The sequence below is a fragment of the Dufourea novaeangliae genome, unplaced genomic scaffold (genome assembly GCF_001272555.1).
Source record: "Dufourea novaeangliae isolate 0120121106 unplaced genomic scaffold, ASM127255v1 scaffold376, whole genome shotgun sequence".
Classification (NCBI taxonomy): Eukaryota; Metazoa; Arthropoda; class Insecta; order Hymenoptera; family Halictidae; genus Dufourea; species Dufourea novaeangliae.
This window is the reverse complement of record NW_015374274.1, coordinates 179,589-187,696: the sequence shown is the minus strand read 5'-3', so window position 1 is coordinate 187,696 and position 8,108 is coordinate 179,589.

Below are 8,108 nucleotides of genomic sequence, written 5' to 3'. Positions count from 1 at the left end.
CGAGCAGGTCGTTCGTTTCGACGTTCCTATCCTTCCGACCGCGACCGCGACACAACTATTTGATCAATTTCCAGAATCGAAATCGAAACCAGAAGCAGACAGCATGCTCCGTCTGGATCAGTTTCGAATCGACGCTACAAATTATTCCGGTAGCAGGACTATCACGCGAAATGGGGGGCCTACCCGATCAGAGACTGTGATAGCCTGCCCCGGCCCCTACCGACTTACAATTTAATCATACATTCACACACAAGAAAGTATGCTACCTGCCTACCTAACCCTATATTTAAAAAGAAATGGCAAAAAACAGATTCTCACCAACACACAACACTCCACGGTTCTCAATCATACGCCCGGGTGCAAATTAGCCTAACACCTAGGGAGGACGTCCCGGGACGCCTCCGACACCCGAGCGTAATACACAACTTGCACACTCTACCTAGGTACGTACCATTTTCCTGAAATCGACTGGCAAAGACTAGCATCCATTGCGAAAATAGAGAAATTCTCTGAGTATTATAAGTACGTATATTTGGTATACTTTAAATCGATTACGTGTTAAATTTCTCGCATGATAACGAGAGACTCGAAATCAGTACATATTCCATGGACATTTTATTATAGACATTGTATAAAGCAAAGGAATATGTACGATTGATACCGGAAATTGTAAAAAATTGTTCAAAGGTACAATTACAGATGAAATGTTAATTGATAGAAATAGAAACCGACGCAATTCCACTGCCTAAACACACACACACACACACACAAGTGGAAAATACGTCGTGCACGGTAAGCTAACTTTGCCAGTCGCATACACATGTTATTTATATGAAATCAAGTCATCGTTCCCCGTTGCTCTCACCCAATCAAGTAGCACCTGGGCACGTGAAAGGGTTTGAGCAACGAACACGGAATCAATATCCTGAAAATCCTAACTAAAAAACATATTACATAGTTCATTCTCTTCTAACGGGCTAATATTCTCTTGGAATAAAAGTGACTCGACTTTGTATTAATAAAAATTGAAAAGCAAATATTAATTATTTGTTAATATTGTATAATTTAATTGTCAAGACTCTAAGCAAGATTCTGCAGTAAGATACATGACTCTAGATATATTGAACAATCCTCGGGCGATCTCGTCGTCAAAGCCAATGTAAGACATATATCATAATATAAGTATCACAGACATGTCACTTTGACTCAGAGATCTACCCGTCACGAAATGCCTTCTTGTACATGATCTCTAATATCATATTTGTCTAGAACGTTACGTTCTAGCTCAATCTATGTGTATCAAAATGCGCTACTTAATTTTTATATCTGTCTTCGAGCAACGTGGTAGTATGTATTTGATATAATTCTTCACAGTTTCATTAGGAAAATATACAAACAAGCATTATATATTGGTCAGTGATGCTTCTGGAATATTCCTACTTGTATTAAAGATATAAATGAAGACAAATATATCTTCGGTACAAATAAGAATATTCATGAAGCATCACTGACCAATATGCAATGCTTGTTTGTACATTTTACTAATACTGCATTTAAATGATAAATACATTTATCTTATATTAATTTTCTTATTTCATTATAAATGACGGTAAAACTTTTGAGAATAATAAAGAACAAACTAACGGATGAAATCACAAGTGATTAACATGCTAACAATCATAAAAATTGATTCTATTACCAGAGGTGTCCAAATGCCACCCACGAGCTACAAGCAATTACAAGCCTCCCCTCGTGGGTTTCCTCGACTACCGGCCTCAGATTGACTCAAACGAGTCAACCAGAGTCCCGTAATTGAGGTACCTCCGGAAGGGAAGAATGCTGCTCGCAAGTGGTAGATGGACACCTCTGGCCCTATCCTTTCTAAGGGACAGACTTTACAAATATTCATTTCTTCTGAGTACATACATGTACGTCTACCATACCGATATGTTTAAGGAACACTGTATACATGCTGGTCAAACACAGTAGTACCTTCCCTGCATTTAACGCTCACACTCCATTAAAGTGGTCGTGAGTACACGCCAGCACGTTTCGATATACATATTATCCGTGTGTACGTAAAATTGAATGCAATTCTTTGCTATTGGCATCAAAATGACCGTCCACGACAATGATCGTGCAATAATTTAACACGTGTGCACCCGTGTTAAATTATTCCATAACACGCGGTTTTTCACGAGGGTGTGCATATCGATGCACAGACAACGCAATTCAACACGTCTTCGTTTTATGGACCGATACTTTATAGGGATTTGGAAATTCGAATGAAACCTGAAACACTGGTTTCAATTTTTGAAACGTGCTGCCGTGTCTCGTGGTATTGCGCTAACTGCTGTATGTAACATGCACATCTAAGAAGGCACCACAATGTTTTCCCCTCTACTTTAAACATACCGGCTTGGTTTTCGTTATTTTGATTCTATTATTTCATACATTAATGAGTTCAGTATTATTTTTGAATCTACTGACCGTACTTGTAAACAATACTAGAATAATTTTTATGTAATCGTCTTGATCGATGAAGACATTAGTAGAATAATTTCAATGTAATCTTTTGGATATCGTCATTCTGATACAGTCGTCTGATATCGTTTATGAAAATGGACAGTAAAATTTTAAAACGTAATACTAGTATTATTACAAGTATTTTTTTATAAAATCTTACTGCTCATTTTCATAAACGATACTAGACGACTGTATCCGAATAACAATATCGAAACCATTACATTGAAACTATTCTACCAATTACCATTAAGTTCCTGCATTCTTTAGTCAACTGAATAACATAGTACCACGTTCTCGATTAATAAAAATATATCAACTGTTTAAACAATAGGACTTCTGGCTCCAAAATACAAAAGGTCAATATTTCATATTAAATTAATATACGTTTATAAATATACTTTCAATAGAAAATATTTCTGAATTGTATTACTAATATCAAACGCGGCGTACAAGAAGACCCTAGCCTATCTAAGAAATACAACAGATCGATGTCACTACTCGCGGATATGATTGCATATCCGCGTTCACTGTACTTGCCAAATTAAGCACGTATACAACCAGTCACCCGTGTCGTTTCGGACCAATCGTCCTACGACATGATTGGGGACCGGAGGAACAAAAGCATGCAGACTCACCCGATGACAGAAGGGCTCCGTCTAAGACTCTAGGAATCTGGAAAAAAAAGGAAAAAAATGTGTCACAATCTCTTCTCAACATTTGAGCTATTTCGATTGAATAATGTAAGTAAAAAAATTTAAAGATGCTTACAGTCTTGGCTGGTGGAGCTTCGCCCGAGGACATCCTCTGCAATGGTCGTTGGTACAGCGCCTGATGAATCTGATAAAAAAGGAACAGAAATCGTTACAACCTCCTCTCAAAATTCTAGCTGTTTCAATTGAATAGTGTAAGTAATAAAATATAAAGATACTTACATCCTCTGTAAACAGAGCTGCGCAAACATATTTTCTTCAGTGATGCACTGACTCTACGTTCGCGACTCAAAAAGCAAAAAGTGTCCCGACACTCTGACAGTAATTGATAACACGCAATAAATATTGACTCTAATTTCGCGAAAACCTAAGATCTCCGGTGAGATTCTACACGGAGCCAGTTCGCTCCACATAAACAAAAAATCTTGTACGATATAAACACTGACTCTATTCGACCGCATTGCGCGCGGCCACAAAATTCTCTGAAAGAAAAGTACATGGGAAATACAAGGCACACTTGTGCCTGCCTACTGTTTTAGTTTCTATATCCTACCAAGTGTTTGTCGAGAAAATATTGCCTTTCAATAATTCACATGCGTTTAAACATTATTAAATATTACAGAATAATTATTCAATTCAATATAAATATATTAAATCCGTTATATGTATATATTTAATATTTATCTATTATATTAAAGACATATGTTGTTAGAGCTGTAAGCACGTTCATTTTCTGTATCTAAACCACGGTCCCGATTTTTGTAAATATTCAGAAAATCATTACAAATATCAAAGTTTCGTTATTTATCCGTGCTTCGATGAGCACGATGAATTACGCAGTATCTATATAATCAAACTTACAACCGAAACCGTATGCGAATGCAAACACGATGGTTCCATAAAGACAGACAGATGAAATAATTAATATTCAAACAATTTCGCGACCGTGACACAGGAAATTACGAATATTTCGAATTTAAATGTTTAAAAGTAATATTCAAATTTTCTAATGGCCACGGTAGCCATTTTAAATTCTTTAATTGCGCAGTTTAATTCACTGTACATACTTCCCCCAAGAATTCTCGTTCGATCTTTGCACAATAAATAAAAAAAATCGCGATCATGCTTACAGCGAGACATAATAGAAATACGATAAAATAAAAATATATAGTAGATGATCACCTATTTGTTACAATATATTACAGTGTTTCACCAATTTTCCGGAGTTACTGCCTGTCAGGGGGCACGTCCTTTCCAACCGGTGCTCTGAAACAGAAAATAAACGCATTTAAACCAAGCAATTACATTAAATTACCAATGGTTTCGTTACAAATAAATAGCTATTGTACTCGAGATGTGCCGTAAAAGATTGTAAATAGGATCAGAAATGCGTAAATACTACAGCGTAGACAAAGAAAGTCGTGAAAACCGATCACTTTGTCCCGTAATAACGAATTAAGTTACGATAATTTACTCGAAATCGAATAAATATTAAACGAAAGTAACGATAAAGAACTAACGAATGCACTAATAGTTTGTATAAATGATTAGATGTGAAAAGTAAAGATCACGTACACTTCGATGGGAGCGAATGCACTTCACGTCTTGTCACTTCAACTTGTGAAAGACGAATGACCCTTAGGCCGTCTTTGACTGCTCGCGATGGGTTGATCCGGTTATCTTAGGGACATCGTTATTGGTGGTTCGGTGGGTGAGTGTAGCTGTCCTCCTCGCCCCACTTCAATTTCTAGTTTAACGAAATAGAATATTCAGTACCATATTACACGCCGGTACAATCTTTTTTTTTTGCGTATACCTGCGATTAGCTCAACGAGCACTGACGATTTCTCAGAAATTTCATTTTGTAGCACTCCGATGGTTATAAACAAAGTCAGAGCGATATGTTTCGTGCCTTTGTTTGACCACTTTTCGAAAACATACATTCCAATGTACCCTACGATTAATGAATGAATTCAACCGTGTACATATCCCAGGCTATCTTCGAAAATTTGTTATTTCAATTCGTTTTGGATGGAAAGCATTGATGTACAATGCCTAGTGGTATTTTTATTGCCCCTTTATGATAAATACGTCCCGTCAAATATTTGACAATTACGCTAAAGTTTATGAAATACAATCCGACAGATATTACCAACTAAATAATAGATAAAGGCTTTCCTTTATGGGAAAAATGAAGAAAATGCAGACCTGGTAATATTGTGGAAGTTTCGTTAACTGAGCTCTAGTTGGGTTGAAGTTCATTATATAATTTCTCGCAATAAATAAAATTATTGTAAATAAATGATGTTTAAATAAAGTTATTTGTAAAACTTCACCAATCGTCAGAAGGTAATTTATTTTTCGTATTAAGATTCTTATATCACGTTATTAGATAAAAAATATATAACAACGAAAAAAAGGAACGTATAAAATGTAACATTGCCAAAATGCCCATTTATGATGCATTTCGAACAATTTATCTTATAGATAAGTTGGAAAATCTATATTTTGACGCGTCATATATTATTAGTATATTAAGAATATTTAAGAATTTCAGCCAACTCGAACAAATGAAACTTAGAAAATTGTCAAAGTTCCATGTATACCAGTATTCAGTCAAAATGTCCATTGCTTCAGCAACTATTGTATTCTAATCCAAAGATATACAGAATAAGGGAAGGGATCTAAAGTAATCTTCAACAGTGTCATGTATCTTTATCTCAAATACTTTATAAAAACATTCAAAATACTATACATTCTTACAAAACTTTCAATCTCATATCGTTTCTTAGAATAATCCAAGTTCGATGTAACACTGAACGTGGTTTTATGAGATACTCGGCGGATGACTTTTTTCTTGAGTCTACCTGAAAATAAAGTGAAGATCCCACGGCGGTTGATCGATGTCTTCTTTCTTCAGCTTACACTACTCTTACGATCGACTTAACTTAACTTACAATTATCCCATTTGGCAGTATACCCAGCAATTATTAGAAACAAAGAAGTACATATTCTCTGAAGGAAAATACGTTTCAGAGAGTTGATACTCTCAGAAGGAGAGCACCAATTCTCTCTGAGGCAAGTGTGACTCGACCGACGCGTACTGTGCGCTGGGCCTCTAGGAACGGCCCCGTTCCCAGCTACCCCCTGTCAAAGGGATGATATCTCGCGCTCCTCCGTACGGGTCCCCATTTCTCCCGACGTACTGCCTCCATACGTACTGCGAGCAGTGAAGGAGGCCCCAAGTCGGGGCCCCCGACACGGAGGCATGCCGCGAGACGGCCGCGCAAACACAGACACCGCCTTGCCGTGCGAGAACAATGATCCGGATAACTGGTTAGGGAAACCGATCGTTCGGGACCTGCAACACGGCCGATCACTCGCATATATTGTAGAGTGACCGGAAGGAGCGGGCTAAGCGAAAAAAGAAGCGAAAATACCTACTCACTGCTTGGTATACATTACAATTATTTGACAATATCTTATAACTAACATAATGAACTTAATCTAACCGCATTTTAAACGTAAAGTCCAACGGTGGAAGCGGTATCTTCGTTCGATGACGATGAACCTATGTAGTTAAAATGTGTCAAATGGAAAACATTAAATTAAGTTAAAATAAATCAAAATAAAACACAAGTAATTAAAACAAATCAAAATAAAACATAATTAATTTAAAGAAATAAAATAAGATACAATTTATTTAATTAGCTATTAAAAAAAAGACGTTGCGAACCAATTCGTCGAGTTCGGATAAGGGAAATAGCGTCGTATACCCCGTGGCCTCCATCCACCAATGACCACCAATAGTTGGTGATACTAAAAGGAGTTGATTAGAACTTATTAGAAACGTGGAACCATCTGACCATTGGCCACCAATGACTACCAGTGATCGTGAATAATTAAAAAGAAAAGAAAAAAAAATCGAACCTGTTAGTCGAGTTTGGATAATAGAGAGGACCCCTTGAATCCCCTTGACCAGTGTGCACCAGTGGTCAGCAATCGGCGATGAAGACGGAAGACCCCGACGAGGTCCATGGACGCGAGTGAACTGAGGATTGTCCGTTGCGCGCCCGTATTTTCGTGTTCGCCGCGTCCGCGAGGTTGCGAGCTGCGCGGACAGGTGCGCGAAAATCAAGCGCAGTGGAAAATCGAGCATACCAGAACTTATTTCTCGATTAATTTATTATTTCTAACAAAGTAATTGTTATAACAATTACCTTTCTGGGGGATATTATTAAACAATCTGCCAGCTGTTTTATAATGCAAATTGTTATTGTTTATAACAAATACGAATCGAGATACACAGAATCTTGCAAGATATGGATTATTTAATGAAATTTTTCATCTAATAAATTTTACTTTATTGCAAACTATTAAACAACGATTATGTCTTAATGTTTATGGCGATTGTTGACTAAATATTATTCAATACAAAAATACAAATATGCCTTTCTAGAGTTTTATGCGAGAAATTGGTAAAAATTTGTCGAAAATAAGAATTCCTCGATCGACGTTTGATTGTGTGTGTCCTTTACAACAAGTGTTATAATTTAAAGCATAGAATATTTGGCTTACTCTAAATTATTTGACAATAAATTAAATATTTTCGACGATGTAATATTTATAACAATAACATTTTCGGTGCAGGTTGTTAAACATTTTAACAACTGTTTTTTAATGCAAACTGTTATTGGTTATAATAACTAGAAATTGAAGTATATAGAAATTTGTAAGAAATGAATCGTTTTATGAACTGCTATATGAATAAATTTTACTTCATTGCAAATTCTTAAACAATGACTATGTGTTAATGTTCGTGGTGATTGTTAACTAAAAATTATTTAATTCAAATATGCCTTTCTAGAGTTT